The following is a 19,206-nucleotide window of genomic DNA, read 5'->3' on the forward strand; positions in this document are numbered from 1 at the left end:
TGAGCATAATAATGCCTTTTAAGCAACAGTAGGCTGCTGTCCATGGTGCTGAAAACCTGAATTGTCAAATTTTACATTCAATTTTTTCACCTGCAACCCTCTTATTTTGTTGGTAAATGGAATGCATTTATATAGCGCTTTTCTACTCTTACGAGTACTCAAAGCACTTTACAATTTATGCCTCACATTCACCCATCCATACACACATTCATACACCGGTGGCAGAGGCTGCCATGCAAGGTGCCAACCTGCACAGCGGGAGCAATTTGGGGTTCAGTGTCTTGCTCAAGGACACTTTGATGGGGTCAGGAGGAACCAGGGCTCGAACCTGCAACCTTTCAGTTGCCGAACGATAGCACTACCTCCTGCGCCACCATCTTCCCCACAAGACTAGGGTGATGTGATCAAATTTTTTAGTGTTTGTGAGAACTCTGGCTGCCGCATTTTGTACCAGCTGAAGTTTATTTAAGAATACTCTTTGGCAGTGATGCTCTGTGAAGTCATACAGAGGTGGGTATAGAAAGGATTACAGTGAGTAATAGATGATTTAAAATTTGACAACAAAAAGGCTTTGGACAATCAGTTCAACTTTGAAAAGTTTCTCTCTGTCTCTCTTGCTAGTTATTTCTCTTTACCCCCCAGTCAAGGAGGAATCAAATGCAGAATCACATTGTAAAAGCTCTTTTTGTGTGAACATTAGAAAACAGATTAATACCTATTAATCAGTTTGAAACTTTACATTCAGACCTACATCAGTCAGAAGGAGCAGGCGATGACCAGCCCAACCATCAGCTCTATCTCTGATTTTACAGAATCCCTTGTCAGGGTAACTTCTGAAGTCACGACTAAACTAATTTCCATCTCTGCCTTCAGCTTCACCAGCTAGATTAAACTGATCATTGAGGAGGGAAATACAGTCAAGCCTCACAGTAATGCCATAAAACATACTAAGGTTAAATGTATTAATATTGACTTGAGTAGCTGAATTTTGTTTATCCATTAGAGGGCAGCCATATGCAAGTCATTTATTTGTAGAGCGTATTTAAAATCAACAGGAATTGACCCAAAGTGCTTTCCAGGCTAGAGAGAACTGATTAGCAAGTTCTCCATTCACAGTAAAGTATATAAATAAAATTACATGGAAACATGCATACAAGAAATAAGATAATAAAAAATAATTGAAATGTACAATAAGCAACACATTTAAAAAGTTATGTTAAAATTAAATTAATTTGGGAATAGCAGATCTGAACTGTATTGTGGGGCTAATATATTGAGTGCTACAAAAACAAATAGCAAAGTTGTAAGGAAAGCACAGCAGAGAGAGACCCTGGTATTCCAGTGAGGAATGGATACAGATAAAATAAAACCAAAATATGACACAGAAGGTGAGACTGACCTCAGGCCTCAAGCTGATGAAGGAGGGATGTCTGCCTCTGAGCTGCACACTCAGTGCCACTGAGCCACACGCTGCCCCCCTAGACACCATTAGGGTCTGGATTAGAGACAGCAATAGGCATACTCATATACATACTGTACCTAAACACATCACAGCGATACAGGCACCAATAGGCATACTCATATACATACTGTACCTATACACATCACAGCATTACAGGCACCAATAGGCATACTCATATACATACTGTACCTATACACATCACAGCGTTACAGGCACCAATAGGCATACTCATATACATACTGTACCTATACACATCACAGTGTTACAGACACCAATAGACATACTCATACACATACTGTACCTATACACATCACAGCGTTACAGGCACCAATAGGCATACTCATATACACACTGTACCTATACACATCACAGCGTTACAGGCACCAATAGGCATACTCATATACATACTGTACCTATACACATCACAGTGTTACAGACACCAATAGACATACTCATACACATACTGTACCCATACACATCACAGCGTTACAGGCACCAATAGGCATACTCATACACATACTGTACCTATACACATCACAGCGTTACAGGCACCAATAGGCATACTCATACACATACTGTACCCATTCACATCACAGCGTTACAGGCACCAATAGGCATAATCATACACATACTGTACCTATACACATCACAGCGTTACAGGCACCAATAGGCATACTCATATACATACTGTACCTAAACACATCACAGCGTTACAGGCACCAATAGGCATACTCATATACATACTGTACCTATACACATCATGGCGTTACAGGCACCAATAGGCATAATCATACACATACTGTACCTATACACATCACAGCATTACAGGCACCAATAGGCATACTCATACACATACTGTACCTATACACATCACAGCGTTACAGGCACCAATAGGCATACTCATATACATACTGTACCTATACACATCACAGCGTTACAGGCACCAATAGGCATACTCATACACATACTGTACCTATACACTTCACAGCGTTACAGGCACCAATAGGCATACTCATACACATACTGTACCTATACACATCACAGCGTTACAGGCACCAATAGGCATACTCATATACATACTGTACCCATACACATCACAGTGTTACAGGCACCAATAGGCATATTCATATACATACTGTACCTATACACATCACAGCGATACAGGCACCAATAGGCATACTCATATACATACTGTACCTATACACATCACAGCATTACAGGCACCAATAGGCATACTCATACACATACTGTACCTATACAGATCACAGCGTTACAGACACCAATAGGCATACTCATACACATACTGTACCTTTACACATCACAGCATTACAGGCACCAATGCTCATACTCATACACATACTCATACACATCACAGTGTTAGAGACACATCAAGGATGCAACTGGCAATTTAGTCTGCAGCAGAGGTGCAGTGTTTGCTGGAAATTTCTGCTGATGAGAGTGTCTAGGAACAGCTGGATGCAAAACACAAAAATCTTAGATATTTAGTAAAACGTGGGACTGTTTTCTTATACATGCAGCACGTATAAGTAAAAATAGCTGCATTACATACTCGATAAATCTATATGAGGGCTGTTTGTCATCATGCCCAAAACAACCCCAAATAAGCCACAATATAAGGACATTAGTCATAAACTCCACTGTGCTGTACGATTGCGCGTTTCCTATTTTCACTTCAACACAAAAAGTTACACAAAGATGACGCAAGTGCGGTGGGGCCCGAAATGTTAAGTGCAATGTGACCGCAGACCAGCGGGGAGTGGGAGGAGGGATAATCCTGCTCAGGCATGGTGCGAGGCTACTGGGCCAAGTGTGAGTACACACACAGAAACACGATCCTAATGGGCCTCTTGTTTCCTACTGATCCACTGAGATTAAAAGGACCTACTGCAGTGGAACTTAACAAACTGTATAAAACATAACAAAGACTGAAACAAAGGCCTGAGGTCAGACCCTCTGTATGCAGCACACAGTGTTTCTGCAGAGTCTCACCCTCACATCCTGTATGACGACATTTCTGCTTTTCAGAATAAGTGTCTGTCTGAAAATATCTTAGCTGCTTATGTTCATGTGTGAGAAAGAAGGAAGTTACACAGCTCATTAATAACATCAACTTACATGCTTCATTTACATGTATTTCTATACCCAGTGAGCTACAATGATTCTTTGTAAAGTTCAACTATCCATTACAGTGGTACCTCAGTATACGTCCACTTTGGAATAAGTCCAACTTGATATACGTCCTGCTTGGACACGGAAAATTTTGTTTGGTATATGGCCTTTGTTTGGAATACGACTCATGTGCTAGAACTTGTATGGGTCATAATGAGTCAGGACACCACGCGCTTCCCTTGTTTACCTCTCAAGACAAAGCCACGACTGCCCACCAGCGTCAGTACGCCAGTTGCTACCATTCAGTGAACAACCCGCGCTATAACTCTCTTTTCATTTGTTTCATCTAATTGCTTTTATATTTATGTATTTTAGTATTAAGCAATGTTTAAGTTATTTTATACAACCCCATCAATATATAATATGCCAATAACAATAGGATTTTTTTTTCATGGGAACGGATTAATCATTTTCCTTATATTTCTTATGGGAAAAATTTGTTTGGTATACATCCTGTTTGGTATAAGTCCAAGGATCTGGAACAGATTAAGGACGTATACCGAGGTATCACTGTATTTGATATTGCCAAATTTGTAAAATTCCTAATATTATTACAATATTTATTCCTGCAAACTGCAGGACAAAGGCAACATGAAAAATGTTTTCCTGCAATTGATAAGAAATACGCAGAAACACACACCGTAAAGATTGTAACCTCTGACAGTATGTACTGGCTTTCACTGCTTTCTGCAGTGTCTCTCCCTCTCAGCTCTTCATTTCACACTTCATACTGTATGTGTATCTGTAGAAAACAGCTGTGAGTCACATGAATGACACAAGAAACCAAGCAAGCTGAAGACTTTAATTTTGTTTTATTGTCCCCCCTGCACTTGCATGTTCTCCCCGTGTCAGTGTGGGGTTTCCTCTGGGTTCTCCTGTTTCCCCCCACAGCCCAAAAACATGCTGAGGTTTATTGGAGTTACCATAGGTGTGCATGTGTGTGTGAATGGTGTGTTTTCCCTGCGAGTGGTTGCTGCCCAGACTGTGGGCCATCAGGATCCTGCACAGAATAAGCAGCTATAGAAGATGGATGGATGGATGGTTGGATGTTATGTCTTGCTGAAGTGCTAAACATTCAGCCTTGTGGTTTTGTCACTTCCTGTTTAAAGTGTCCACTCCCCCATCACTCTGCCTGCTGTGTGTGAGAATAGAAACGACCATGACAGTGAAGGTACAGAGGATGAGGAAGTGATTGTCAGTCTCCTCAGATCTGGGCTCAGTGACACACACATGTATGGATCCTCTGATGCTCCTGTTTCTTCTCATTGCTGGGCTCACAGGTGAGTGTCTCTCATTACAGTGGTACTGAGTAGAGATCTCTCTCCTGCTCCTCACAGACTGTCAGCTGCAGTTTGGAGATCATGATGGAGATCTGCTGCTACATCAGAAGAAATTGCTATGGCTACATTCCGGAAACATTTGCAGAGGCTGCATTGAGTATAATACTCTATGAAGTTGTAGATAGTATTTGGATTCTCACTGGTTTTTATATCACTTATATTATTATGTAATTTTTAAAAAGCTTTAACAAAAATATTTTACCAATAAACTGGCAATTACGTCATACATGTACAGTATTTTGTGTTTTGTATTTGTTAGTACAGTGGTACCTCAGTTCTCGAACTCATTAGAACTCGAATTTCTTAGAAGTCCAACCAACCAGTTCGAAAATAATTACCTAAAGCTCGATCTGAATCTCAAACCATGAACGCTGATCAAAGATAACTTGTACGCGCAGAGAAATGAGTCACGCCGCATGTCTCTCAGCAGAAACAAAGGGTAAAGCTTCAGTCTCATCCTCGCAAAACCCCTGATAGGAATATTATTCTTATTTACTCATGTTGGCACAAGGAGCTGATTACTGTATGCATTTTAATCTGGGCTCTTCTCTCATAAAACATAAACTTTGTGCTCTAAGTACAATTTTTAAAGTGTGACCCCAAATATTGCAAATGCCCCCATTTTTAGACAGTGGGGGCAAAAGTTGCCCCACCGCATATATATTGTGTGTATTGTGTGTTCCAACACTGCAGACATGTAAAATCTAGAAAAAGTGTTAAATAATTGTGATTTGGCTGCAGACCATGATACCCATGAATATCATTGTGCACCTTCATGGTGCTAATTGGAACCACAGAACTTGGTGTCTAAAAGGACTCCTGAAGAGGCACTGTGGGAATGTTAGTCAATCGAGATGCTCAGCTCTCTTTTAATCTGTTCTCATTTCATTTTAAAAACAAACGCTATACATTAGTTGGGTATCACTGTCGCCTGAAAGAGTCGTATGTTTCACCATAGCTGTTTAATCATTAGTATAATTATTTAGGTCCTAATGCAGGAAGCACACAGTGTAAAGTGAGGTAAACCTTCAACAGCATGTCAATCCATTGCAGGGCACTGGAAGCTGGAGAAATGCAATGTGAACAGAGGAAGCCTGCAAACTGCACACAGACGCAGTCATGGTCACATTCAAAGCCAACAGTCAGCAGTGCTGAGATGGCAGGGGTATGAGTCAGATATCTAATATCTGTATAAACTAAAGAGACAGAGAGATTTTGGGGAACCACGGCAAGGGCAACAGAAGACATGGGCTTCTGACTATAAGGCATGAAAATCCAACTCAATGTCCCCACTCTACTCACACACCCCTACCCTTAACAACCTGTATCCCCCACACACTCCTCCCACCTATGCAACAATCATTGTTATTAAAAGCCCAACACTGGGCGACTTGTCTCAATGTAACCAGGTTCACTGAATCTACACCTATGGCTGTCCTTTCATGTGCCATCACTACGTGACACCGCTTCAATTCTGGAGCGCTTCGTCACAAAATTAAATCAGTCACGGATCCTCTATTATCCAAAGATCTGTCAAATACTTTTTGAGTTATCACAATAATTAAATCAATTGTCTGGGGCTGTCCTTTTCTTTGATATTGCATGATTAGACATGATTAGAGAGATAGACCAACCTACCTACCTGCACACAGTTCACCATCAAGAAAGGTGTCATGTAGCACGACTGAATGCACTGAAGTGCCGTCTAGAGAGGCAAAAATGTCGCTATTGGCTGCCCTTTACATGGAAAGACATTGACCTGTGGGAGGAAACCGGAGAACTGAGAGGAAACCAGCATAGATACAGGAAGACCATGCAAACTGCCCACAGAAAGCTGGGCCAGATACCGAAACCACAAGCCTGGAGGTGTGAGGCCCCCACGCTGCCCCCAGTCTCTACCAGCTAGAGGGTAACTAGCTCTCCAAATCTGCTGCAGAGTGAAAGACAACCAGGTTTAGCCTTGACCCCTAACACTGATCTTGCCCCCTGATAAGCACTGAGACCTTCTGCAGTAATACATGAAGCTGGGTGTTTAGACCCCTCTGTCTGTACACACAGAAATGACTGATGGCATCCCGGCTGTCTGCTCACATAACCACCTGTGCTGCTGAAATGACACCAGTAAGATCAATCACAGGCCTCATAGAAAACCAAAGGGTACAAGAGGCAGGAGCAGTTTATCTGCACTGACAGTCTTTATATATATCATGCAGTATATTTAGATATTATGTATATAGTTTCAATTACCTGATTCAGGGTACATTTCTAAGAATATAATATGTATTTCCAATTTCCAAGACAAAGATGTTTTTATTAAGACTGCCATAATTCACAACTGACATCATGATCTCCAAACTGCAGCTGACAGTGTGTGAGCAGCAGGAGAGAGATCTCTACTCAGTACCACTGTAATGAGAGACACTCACCTGTGAGCCCAGCAATGAGAAGAAACAGGAGCATCAGAGGATCCATATGTGTGTGTGTGTCACTGAGCCCAGATCTGTGGAGACTGACCCTCACTTCCTCATCCTCTGTACTTTCACTATCTCTGTCGTTTCTATTCTCACACACAGCAGGCAGAGTGAAAGGGGAGTGGACACTTTAAACAGGAAGTGACAAAACCACACGGTTGAATGTTTAGCACCAAATACTTCAGCAAGTCATTCTATTATTATTACTATATGCAGCATAAAACTCATAATAAAATGCATCATAATTTTTCTTTATGCTGCTTGGACACTAAAAGATTTACTATGCACAAGGCATGTATATTTGCTTATGATGACAATAGAATTTGTAGTATTAAACAAGGGAGCCATGGTTTGAACAAAAGAGGCTTTGTGATGCACTTTGTGTGAGAGAATGGAAGGAAATAGCTGTGCAGACACACTCTGACATGGGATTAATGCCTACAGAAGGTCAGGATGACGATAATTATGGGATGTAGTATCTAAGGGGGTAACCCAGGTGATTACACAATCACCTACAAGAAATATTGAGTCATTTGAAGGGAACTTCGATTACATTTTCAGTAATGAACAAAGACCAGTTTATTAGTAATAGTAATAGACAAATTTTAACTAATTATTCTTCCACAGGGCGAAGCTGCAGTGATTTCACTGGGACTGGACACTACCTGAACTGGGTTTAGTGATATCAGGTCAGCTGCCTTCCGCCATCTCCTATTTCAATGTCCAGAGAAAGCGAGCAAAGCAGCTGTGCACTTTGGGGAGTCAATGGAAGAATTTGTGGAGAGTTTTGAGGCACCATGTCGCAGAGAAGTGATGTGTTGAGTGGCCTTCCATGGCTGAGTTCCAGGGAGCCGGACCTTCTGGGCAACAAGAGGGAGCAGTAAGGGCAGGTTGTCTGCGTCACTACAAGAAGCCCAGTAAGGTCTTCCTCTTCCTTGGGCTCCTCCAGTCACTATCGCTCCATGGATCAATTAGTGGACTGTTGACGATCCACTGAGGTACGTAGGCCAGTGGCTTGGGCCAAGGCAGGAGGCTGGGTGCTGGGACCAAAACAGATACCAAGGACTGGGGCTCTGACCCCATCACCACTGGGTCACCTGCAGGAGCAAAGGACACGAATCCCAACAGACGGGGTGTCACAGAGTCTGGGGATCATCCTGCTTAGGGAGTCATTCTGTCATGGCGTGGCAATGACAAGCTAACAAGCTTGGTGGTTACTACCGACAAGGCCTTGATTGTTGGTGATTTTAATATTCATATGGAAAATGAAAGTGATCCAGTAACAAAAGCATTTACTGCCATTCTTGACTCTGTCGGTGTACATCAGAATGTAACTGGGCCAACTCATGCCTGTAACCACACCCTAGACCTGATTCTTAGTCATGGTGTCCTGGTAGAACACATATCAATTATCCCTCAGAATCCTCTACTTTCAGATCATTACCTTTTAACATTTCAAATACAACATAACTCCCCTAAGGCCCCAGACCAGAGGTACGATACTAGACGTTCCATAGCCTCATTATCCGCTGCAACTTTTCTGGAACAGCTCCCACAGTCCTTTAACCTAACCTCTGAAGTGTCATGTGTAAATGAACTTGAACAGGTAACCGTGAACATGGTAGAATCATTTCGTACCACTCTTGATCATGTAGCACCACTCAAGAAAATAAAACATAGGGATAAGAAACCTGCCCCCTGGTACTCTAACCGTACACGTGAACTTAAACAAGCTTCACGAAAGCTAGAACGCAAATGGCGGTCAACAAAATTAGAAGTTTTTAGATTTGCCTGGAAAGAGAGCCTGTCTAAGTATAGACATGCACTAATGACTGCTAGGTCTATGTATCTCTCTAAACTAATAGAAAATAACAAAACCAATCCTAAATTCCTATTTGAAACTGTATCTAGGTTAACAAAGAATCGTTCAATGTTAAACTCACATGTCCCAGAAGCTCTTGGTAGTGATGCCTTTATTGCGTTTTTTAATAATAAAATAACCACGATTAGACATACCATCACGAGCACGCCCACGGTTGCACACAACCACCAATCCTCTGCTAGTGCTAGTGTTATTAGTACTAATGATAACATCTTTGAATGTTTCACTCCTGTAGTGCAGACAGAACTCCTTCAGTTAATTTCCTCTTGCAAACCCACTACTAGCCTTGATGACCCAATACCCACCAATCGACTTAAGGAAATTGCACCACTGATTAGCACTACATTGTTAAACTTGTTAAACTCATCTCTTAGTCTTGGATATGTTCCTAAATCTTTTAAAATGGCTGTTATTAGACCTATCCTAAAGAAACCAAATCTTGAACCTAGTGACTTAGGAAACTATAGACCCATCTCAAATCTTCCCTTCATTTCTAAAATTCTTGAGAAAGTTGTTGCTCACCAGCTGTCCTCCTTTCTTCAAGATAATAATGCTAACGAGCTATATCAGTCTGGTTTCAGACCCAATCATAGCACAGAAACGGCCTTAGTCAAAGTGATAAACGACTTGCTTATGGCTTCCGACCGTGGCTGTATATCGCTATTATTCTTACTGGATCTAACTGCAGCATTCGATACTGTAGACCATAATATTCTTTTGGACCGGTTGGAAACATTGATTGACATTAAAGGGATAGCACTACTGTGGTTTCGTTCGTATTTCACTGATCGTTACCAGTTTGTCCATGTAAAAAATGAGTCATTCATAGCCACTAAAGTAAGATATGGTGTCCCGCAGGGATCAGTGCTGGGCCCCCTACTGTTCAATCTATATATGCTACCGCTTGGTAACATAATTAGAAATTACAGTGTTAATTTTCATTGTTATGCTGATGATACACAATTGTATATATCTGTTAAACCTAGTGACGCATCCCAGCTCTCTTCTTTAGCCGACTGTCTGCTAGACATCCGTTGTTGGATGGCAAGGAATTTCCTCATGTTAAATACTGAAAAAACTGAGGTTCTTTTAATCGGTCCTAAGGAGGCCCGCAATAAGTTTGTAAACCCCAACCCTAGCGGCCTCCCTACTCAATTTAAAACAGTGGTCAGAAATCTTGGTGTCCTGGTAGACTCCGACCTCTGCTTCAGTGCTCACATAAATAGCATTACCAGTACGGCATTTTATCATCTACGGAACATAGCCAAGCTTCGGAAGTTGCTGTCCTTTCAAGATGCAGAAAAACTAATACATGCCTTTATAACTTCTAGATTGGACTACTGCAATGCCCTCCTTTCGGGTTGTCCATCTGGATCCCTACATAAACTTCAGTTAGTACAAAATGCAGCTGCCAGAGTTCTAACAAAAACTAAAAAATTTGATCACATTAGCCCTATCCTGTCTTAAGAACATAAGAACATAAGAACATAAGAAATATACAAACGAGAGGAGGCCATTCGGCCCATCGAGCTCGCTTGGGGAGAACTTAACTAATAGCTCAGAGTTGTTAAAATCTTATCTAGCTCTGATTTAAAGGAACCCAAGGATTCAGCTTGCACTACGTTATCAGGAAGACTATTCCATACTCTGACTACACGCTGTGTAAAGAAGTGTTTCCTTAAATCCAGTTTGAAATGTTCTCCCGCTAATTTCCACCTATGGCCACGAGTTCTTGTATTTGAACTAATGCTGAAGTAACTATTCGGTTGAACAGCATCCAAACCTGTTAGAATCTTATAGACCTGAATCATGTCCCCCCTCAGTCTCCTTTGCTTGAGGCTGAACAGATTTAGCTCAAATAACCTTTCCTCGTATGACATTCCTCTAAGACCAGGAATCATTCTTGTGGCCCTACGCTGCACCTTTTCTAAGGCCGCTATGTCCTTTTTAAGATATGGTGACCAAACCTGTACACAATATTCTAGGTGAGGTCTCACCAAGGAATTGTATAATCTTAGCATTACCTCCCTTGACTTAAACTCCACACACCTGGAGATATACCCCAACATCCTATTGGCCTTTTTTATTGCTTCCCCGCACTGGCGAGAATGAGACATGGAAGCATCTACATACACACCAAGGTCTTTCTCATAATCAGCTACCTTTATTTCAGTAGGTCCCATAAAATACCTGTACTTTATATTTCTGCTCCCTACATGGAGTACCTTACATTTGTCTATGTTAAATTTCATCTGCCAGGTGTCAGCCCAGTCACTAATTAAATTAAGATCCCGCTGTAGCTGCTGAGCCGCTAGTTCAGTATCTGCTACACCACCCACCTTGGTGTCATCTGCAAATTTCACCAGTTTACTGTATATATTGGTGTCTATATCATTTATGTAAATAAGGAACAAAAGTGGTCCTAAAATTGAACCCTGCGGTACCCCACTATGAACGCAGGCCCACTGTGACATCGAGCCTCTTATAACTACTCGCTGCTTCCTATCCGTTAACCAGTTATCAATCCAAGTCGCTACAGTTCCTAAAATACCTGTCGCTTTGAGTTTAAGTGAGAGCCTCTTGTGGGGAACAACATCAAAAGCCTTTTGGAAATCTAAATAGATGACATCATAGGCCTTCTTATCATCAACTTCCTGAGTAGCTTCCTCAAAAAACTCCAACAGATTTGTTAAACAGGATCTACCTCTCCTAAATCCATGCTGGCTATCCCTCAAAATGTTATTTGAGTCCAGGTAATCTACCATTTTCTCTTTGATTATAGCCTCCATAACTTTACCAGTTATACAAGTTAGACTGATTGGCCTATAGTTTGACAAATTACTTCTATCCCCTTTTTTGAAAATGGGCGTGACAGTATGTTGGCATGCTTCCAATCAGAAGGTACCACACCTTCAGATAAGGATTTTTGAAACAGTAATGTTAAGGGTTGGCAAATAATATCCCTCATCTCTTTTAACACTATAGGTAAGATGCCATCAGGGCCCTGTGATTTATTTATTTTGAGCTTAGCTAGGCTTTGCAAAACATCAGCTTCAGTTATATATATATTAGTTATAGACGATGTTGGATTAGTAATAAGAACTGGTAAGTTACTAGTGTCCTCAACAGTGAATACCCGTGCAAAACTATCATTGAACTCATTTACTATGTCAATGTCGTTTTCAATTATAAGACCCTTACTATCCTGCAGATTAGTGATTTCAGCTTTTAGAGCTCTTTTAGAGTTAAAATACTGGAAGAAACTTTTAACGTCATCCTTAGCCTCCAATGCGATCTTCCTTTCGACATTCCTTTTAGCTCGTCTAATGTCATTTTTTAACTCAGCCTGTAGATTTAGATACTCTTGCTTTATTATGTCATCATCAGTTATTTTCCATCTCTGGAACAAAGCCCTTTTCCTCCTTACTTTATACTTTATGTCCCTATTAAACCACCTAGGTTGCAATTTCCTTGATTTATTCTTGTTAGAAACAGGTATGAAGTCCTCTTGTACTTGCAATAATGTGCTTTTAAAAAATCCCCATGCCTCTTCAACAGTTTTGTTAATTAACTCCGTCCAGTTCACAGTTTCTAGTTTTAATCTCATACAATTGAAGTTAGCCTTCCTAACATTATATATTTTTGATTTGGACTTTGCTCTTCGGGCACTAAACTTAACCTCAAATTTAACCATGTTATGATCGCTACTGTCAAGTGGTTCTAAAACATCTAATTTACCAATCCTGTCCTGGTTATTAGACAAAACAAGATCAAGAATGGCATCTCCCCTGGTAGGGGTGTTAACAAACTGAGTAAAAAAACAATCCTGTACTAATCCCACCATGTCAAGTTCATTTTCAGAAGAGCCAGCAACAATGTCCCACTGCATCCCCGGTAGATTAAAATCACCCATAACTACCACATCATTTTTATTGCTCATAATCCTAATATCACTGTATAACAATCTGCTTTCCTCAACAGCTACATTGGGTGCTCTGTAACAAACACCGACAATTAGGCTATTTGAGTTTGTAGCATCTAATTTTACCCATATAGCTTCCGTACTTTTACTTATATCAGTAAGCTCCCTTGCCTGCAAGTTTTCCTTTACATATACTGCAACACCACCTCCCTTCTTACCTATACGGTCTTTACGGAACAATGTGTAACCATCCATATTATATTCTTGTCCATCCTTATCACTCAACCACGTTTCAGTTATTGCTATAATATCATAAGAGTCTGATGAGATAAGAGCCTCTAAATCATGAATTTTATTCCTAATACTCCTGGCGTTTAAATACAGACAACAAAGGGTAGGCCTATTACAGTGCCTACTTATAATATGATTTTTTGGGGCTTTCCGTTTCCCCCCAGTTACATACTTCCCTGCACTGGCTACCGGTCAAGTTTAGGATTGACTACAAATTATTACTATTGACTTACAAAACTCTGAATGGCCTTGCACCACAATATCTCAATGATCTTCTGGTCCCTTACAACCCTCCTCGCCTGCTTCGTTCACAAGGAGCAGGATATCTATTAGTTCCTGAAGTAGACAGGGCTACGGCAGGCTGCAGAGCATTCTCTTACAGAGCTCCGCAGCTGTGGAATGGTCTCCCGGCGGATGTGCGGGATTCAGGCACACTCTCGCTTTTCAAGTCTAGATTAAAAACGCACTTGTATAGCTTAGCGTATAGGAAACCTAGTTCTGGTTCCAGCTAGTCGCTCACTCCCAGTCAGACTAACAGTATGAGGTGAAGAGCTGGGTGGGGATCGGTGTCATTGGCTTTGGATAAACTGAGGCGTCAGTGCTGTCACTCTGGCTCTACACTAGAGTGCTGATGTTCAGGGAGTCCCCATGCCTGTGTTCCCGCCTGTCTCTCCCTATTTCTCATGCTGCTATACCCAGATCTGCCGGAGCCTAGACGAATATTGCACTCGATCGTTTTGCTTGCACTGCCTCTGGTTTCCTCAACTCTGGCTAATACACAATTATTCTTACTTCCTCCCTCACCCCTTCTGGGGTGTGCTCCATGGAGCACAATGTCGTTGAAGAGTTTATGCCTCTGCGGCCTGCAAGACAACTACCTCCACCTCCGGCACCTACCCTCCAACCTGCCTGCCCTTGGCTCAACACGATGCCTCGCCATCCACCCTGCGGCTGTGTGTCTATTAATCCTGCCATCGTGCATCAAGCACCACGTGCCTGCACCGGTCGGCCGCTGCATTGAGACATATATTTCAACCCCTGTATTAGCTTAGTCATTTCATCTTGTCTGTATTAGCTTAGTCATTTCATCTTGTTTGTTTGACTCATCTGCTGGCCCCTGGAGGATGGGCTCCCCCTTTGGGTCTGGTTCCTCCCAAGGTTTCTTCCTCTTAGGGAGTTTTTCCTTGCCACCATTGCCTTTGGCTTACTCAATGGGGGGTCCTTACGAGGCAGAAATGTAAAGATCATTGAGACATTGTGATAATGCGCTATATAAATAAAATTGAATTGAATTGAATGACAGAGACTGCAGAACTATTCAACTGCTCCAGTTACTTCTTTAATCTAATTTATGATATTTGTAAACATTCTTTAATAGACATTACCACCAAAATTCCTGTAGTAATTAACAGCTATTTTAGAGCAGAATTCACAAAGAAGCGAAACGGTGAGCTCAGCGTGTGTACAGACCCTAAACCACTGAATAAAGCACTGAAGAGGAACCATTTTCCTCTCCCTACCATTGATGACATCTTGCTAGATCTAAAGAAGCTTTTCAGTGTGTGACATCAGAAATGGCTGTTGGCATGTCAAGCTGGAGGAAAACTTCAGCTACCCGACCACTTTCTCGCCCCCTTGTGGCAGGTACAGGTGGCTGTGCATACCTATGGGCATCAGCACTGCTCCAGAGATTTTCCAAAGATGACTGAGCCCTGGAACGGCTTGGAGGGAGTTCATGTGATTACAGATGGCATTTCAATCACAGGTGAGGGAGACACAATGGAACTGGCAGAGAAAGATCGTGACAGAACACTGACGTAATTTATAGACAGATGTACTGAGGAAAACATCAAGCTAAATGTAAACTAAGACTGAGACAGACGCTGTTCCATTCATAGGATATTTACTGACAGTGGATGGACTTCAAATTGATCCAGAAAAAGGCAAAGCAATCCAGCAGATGCCCAAAGCAGGGGGGCAAAGACTCCTAAAAATGGTAAATTTCTTAGCCAAGTTTTGCAGCCACCGTTCAGACCAGTGTGAGCCTCTGCGACAATTGACCCATGAAGGCAGTTTGTGGGAGTGGACAGACATTCAGGATGCTGCATTCTCCAAAATCAGAGAGTCCATTGTGAATGCACCGGTACTGAAATATTATGATCCCAAGGAAGACTTGATTCTCCAGTGTGATGCTTCAGACACCAGTTTGGGTGCAGCTGTGATACAATGCAGGAAACCAGTGGCTTTTGGGAGCAGAGCACTCATGCAAACTGAGCAAGGATATGCTCAGATAGAAAAGGAGCCTCTAACAATAGATACTTCATTGATGCCTGTGGAAAGATTCTCTTTATCCTTCCCCCAAACTGCTCTCCTTAGGCAAAGGGGAACCTGGCTGTGAAGGGCAGCCACCCATGGCAGTGCCCAGGAAGCTGGGGGTTAAGGGCCTCATTTAAAGCAGCCACAGACATGCTGAGGTTGGGCTTGAACCAGTGACTTTCCAATCACAGCCACAGAGGCTTAACCCACTGAGCCACACACTGCCTCCAGTGCTTCCCTATTCTGTATGGCATGGAGAAGCTTCACCAGTGTACCTTCATTGCGTGCACATAAGAGGCTGCAATGCATACTGCTGCATCTACAGTGGTCTGACATGTAACCTGCTACCAACAGGAGCGACCCGATCATGCAGGTAGATTACAGTGGACCAGTGTCTAGGTTTGTAGGGAGAGGTAAGGATTGGAGAGTCGGACACAATGAATAGCAAGGGCCTCAGTTAACTTCAGATATCAATGTATTTCAAGATAATTTACTGAAAGAGACACAAAAATCACATTTAAATTTGACAGCAAGAAGTCTTTGGACAATCAGTTCAACTTTGTACAATAGCACCTCCGAAAAGTTTCTCTCTGTCTTTCTTGCTAGTTATTTCTCTTTACCCCCCAGTCAAGGAGGAATCAAATGCAGAAGCACATTGTACAGTAGGAGATGTAAGGTGCAACACACATTAAAAGCTGTTTTTGTGTGAACATTATAAAACAGATTAATACATATTAAGCAGTTTGAAACTTTACATTCAGACCTACATCAGTCAGAAAAAGCAGGCGATGACCAGCCCAACCAGCAGCTCCATCTCTGATTGTACAGAATCCCTTGTCAGGGTAACTTCTGAAGTCATGACTAAACTAATTTACAGCTTCACCAGTTATATTAAACTGATCATTGAGGAGGGAAATAAGTCAAGCCTCACAGTGAAGCCATAAAACATACGGGGGTTAAATGTATTACACTTTTTTCCAATCATTTTGACGCGTGTCTCAATACCATGTCCACTTTTTACCTTGTCCACTTAACACATGCACCATAAAATTGGACTATGTGAGCTAAACTATGTATGCTTTTGCATTGCTTTGACACAATATGCATTCAATCACCACTTCCCCCAAATTTCATGAATACTTCTCTCAGTCAGTGTTTGCCACCAGCAAAACTTTGTACAACTACAGCACTTTACAATGCTTGAAGCTGGAAAGCTGAATGAAAACACATACCTGCCTATAATTTCAGCTAAGCACCTATCTAGTAATTTGTGAGGTTAGTGCCAATTTGCCATATGTGCAAATCTTTGGATTGGCATTTTCCATTGCCATTTTTCTTTAGCTAGTGAAAAATGGATGCAGTAAGAGGCAGAGGAAGAGCAAGAAGACACAAACGGAGAGGAAGAGGAAGAATCTTGGCTACTGATGAAATCAGAGCCACAGTATTTGACCATGTTGGAAATCATGGTCTGTCCCTGAGGAAAGTGGGTCTAAGAGTTCCACTCCACCTGCCTAGATCCACAGAGGCATCAATTGTCAGGATTTTCAGGCAAAGCAACAGGTACTATACACTATGTAGAGCATTCTGACTGAAGGCATTTGATTGGTGTATATATTACTGTAGTGGTGTGATTTGAGGGAAGTCTCCAGGAAAAAACTGATGCATCGATGCACGTTTGTCTTTACTGTAACCCACTACTGTAGGATTTAGCATTTACCTCCCACAGGAGGGAGAGGAAGAATTTACTGGTATCTGTGATTGTGTGGGACAATGTGGCCTTTCATCATTCCCGCCAAGTCACAGAGTGGTTTATAGCCCATCCCTGGATGATGTCATTATTCTTGCCACCATACTCTCCATTCCTCAACCCGACTGAAGGATTTTTTTCTGCATGGGGATGGAAGGTATATGACCATCGCCCACATGATCAGATGTCGCTTTTAGATGCAATGGCTGCTGGGTGTGTGGACATCCATGTGGAGGACATCCAGAGCTGGATAAGACACTCAAAGAGATTTTTTCCTTGGTGTATTGCAAGAGAAAATATTCAGTGTGATGTCGATGAAAATTTATGGCCAAATGCAAGGGACCAAATGGATTAGTCCAGGACAACAGTATACTTAACTGTATACAGTCAAACTTTGCTATTTGGCTATGTTTGTTTTGTTTTTTTCTGTATTGAATGTAATGTACTTTCAGTAGGTGGCTGTAATGTATTTTTCTTTTCCAGTGTATTGCGCAGCTGAATTTATTTACTGTATTATTTGTTTGTATTACAATGTTTACTGTAAGAAATGGCATACGTTTTTCTTTTACTTTGCAATAAACGTGTGAAAATATAGGATACAACAACACATCATATATATGCATTTTGCAGCGCTTCAAGTTGTTTGTGTTTTTTCATGCATTGTTCTTTGTGTGACAAAGTCATCTTGTGAGAGAGTGCGTGTGCTATAGGTTTGGCAGCGTGTGTCACTTTTGGGTGAAGTGTGAAGTGTTCTGGTGGTTTTAGTGCATATTGCACCGAAAGTTAACTGATATGCTCAGGTGCATGTTTGTAAAGTTCACAGTGTGAAGTGTTTTGAAAAAGTGGACATGGTATTGAGACAAGTGTGAAAATGATTGGAAAACACTATAATATTGACTTATGTAGTTGAATTTTGTTTATCCACTAGAGGGCAGTCACACACTGGAGATTCCCTAATTAAGATGATAAGATAAGATAAGATAAGATAAGATACTCCTTTATTAGTCCCACAAGTGGGAAATTTGCATTGTCACGGGAGAAAGTGGACAGTACAAGAATATCCATCCGCTTATCCGAGGTCGGGTCGCGGGGGCAGCAGTCTCAGCAGGGAAACCCAGACTTCCCTCTCCCCGGCCACTTCATCCAGATCCTCTGGGGGAATCCCGAGGCGTTCCCAGGCCAGCCGAGAGACATAGTCCCTCCAGCATGTCCTGGGTCTTCCCCGGGGCCTCCTCCCAGTGGGACATGCCCGGAACACCTCCAGGGAGGCGTCCAGGAGGCATCCTGACCAGATGGCTCCTCTCGATGCGGAGGAGTAGCGACTCTACTCTGAGTCTCTCCCGAATGACCGAGCTCCTCACCCTATCTCTAAGGGAGAGCTCAGCCACCCTGCGGAGGAAACTCATTTTGGCCGCTTGCACTCGCGATCTCGTTCTTTCGGTCACTACCCACAGCTCGTGACCATAGGTGAGGGTAGGAACGTAGATCGACTGGTAAATCGAGAGCTTCGCCTTTTGGCTCAGCTCCTTCTTTACCTTGACAGACCGATGCAGCGCCCGCATCACTGTGGACACCGCACCGATCC

Source organism: Paramormyrops kingsleyae, chromosome 4 (assembly GCF_048594095.1).
Source record: "Paramormyrops kingsleyae isolate MSU_618 chromosome 4, PKINGS_0.4, whole genome shotgun sequence".
In the NCBI taxonomy this organism is placed as follows: Eukaryota; Metazoa; Chordata; class Actinopteri; order Osteoglossiformes; family Mormyridae; genus Paramormyrops; species Paramormyrops kingsleyae.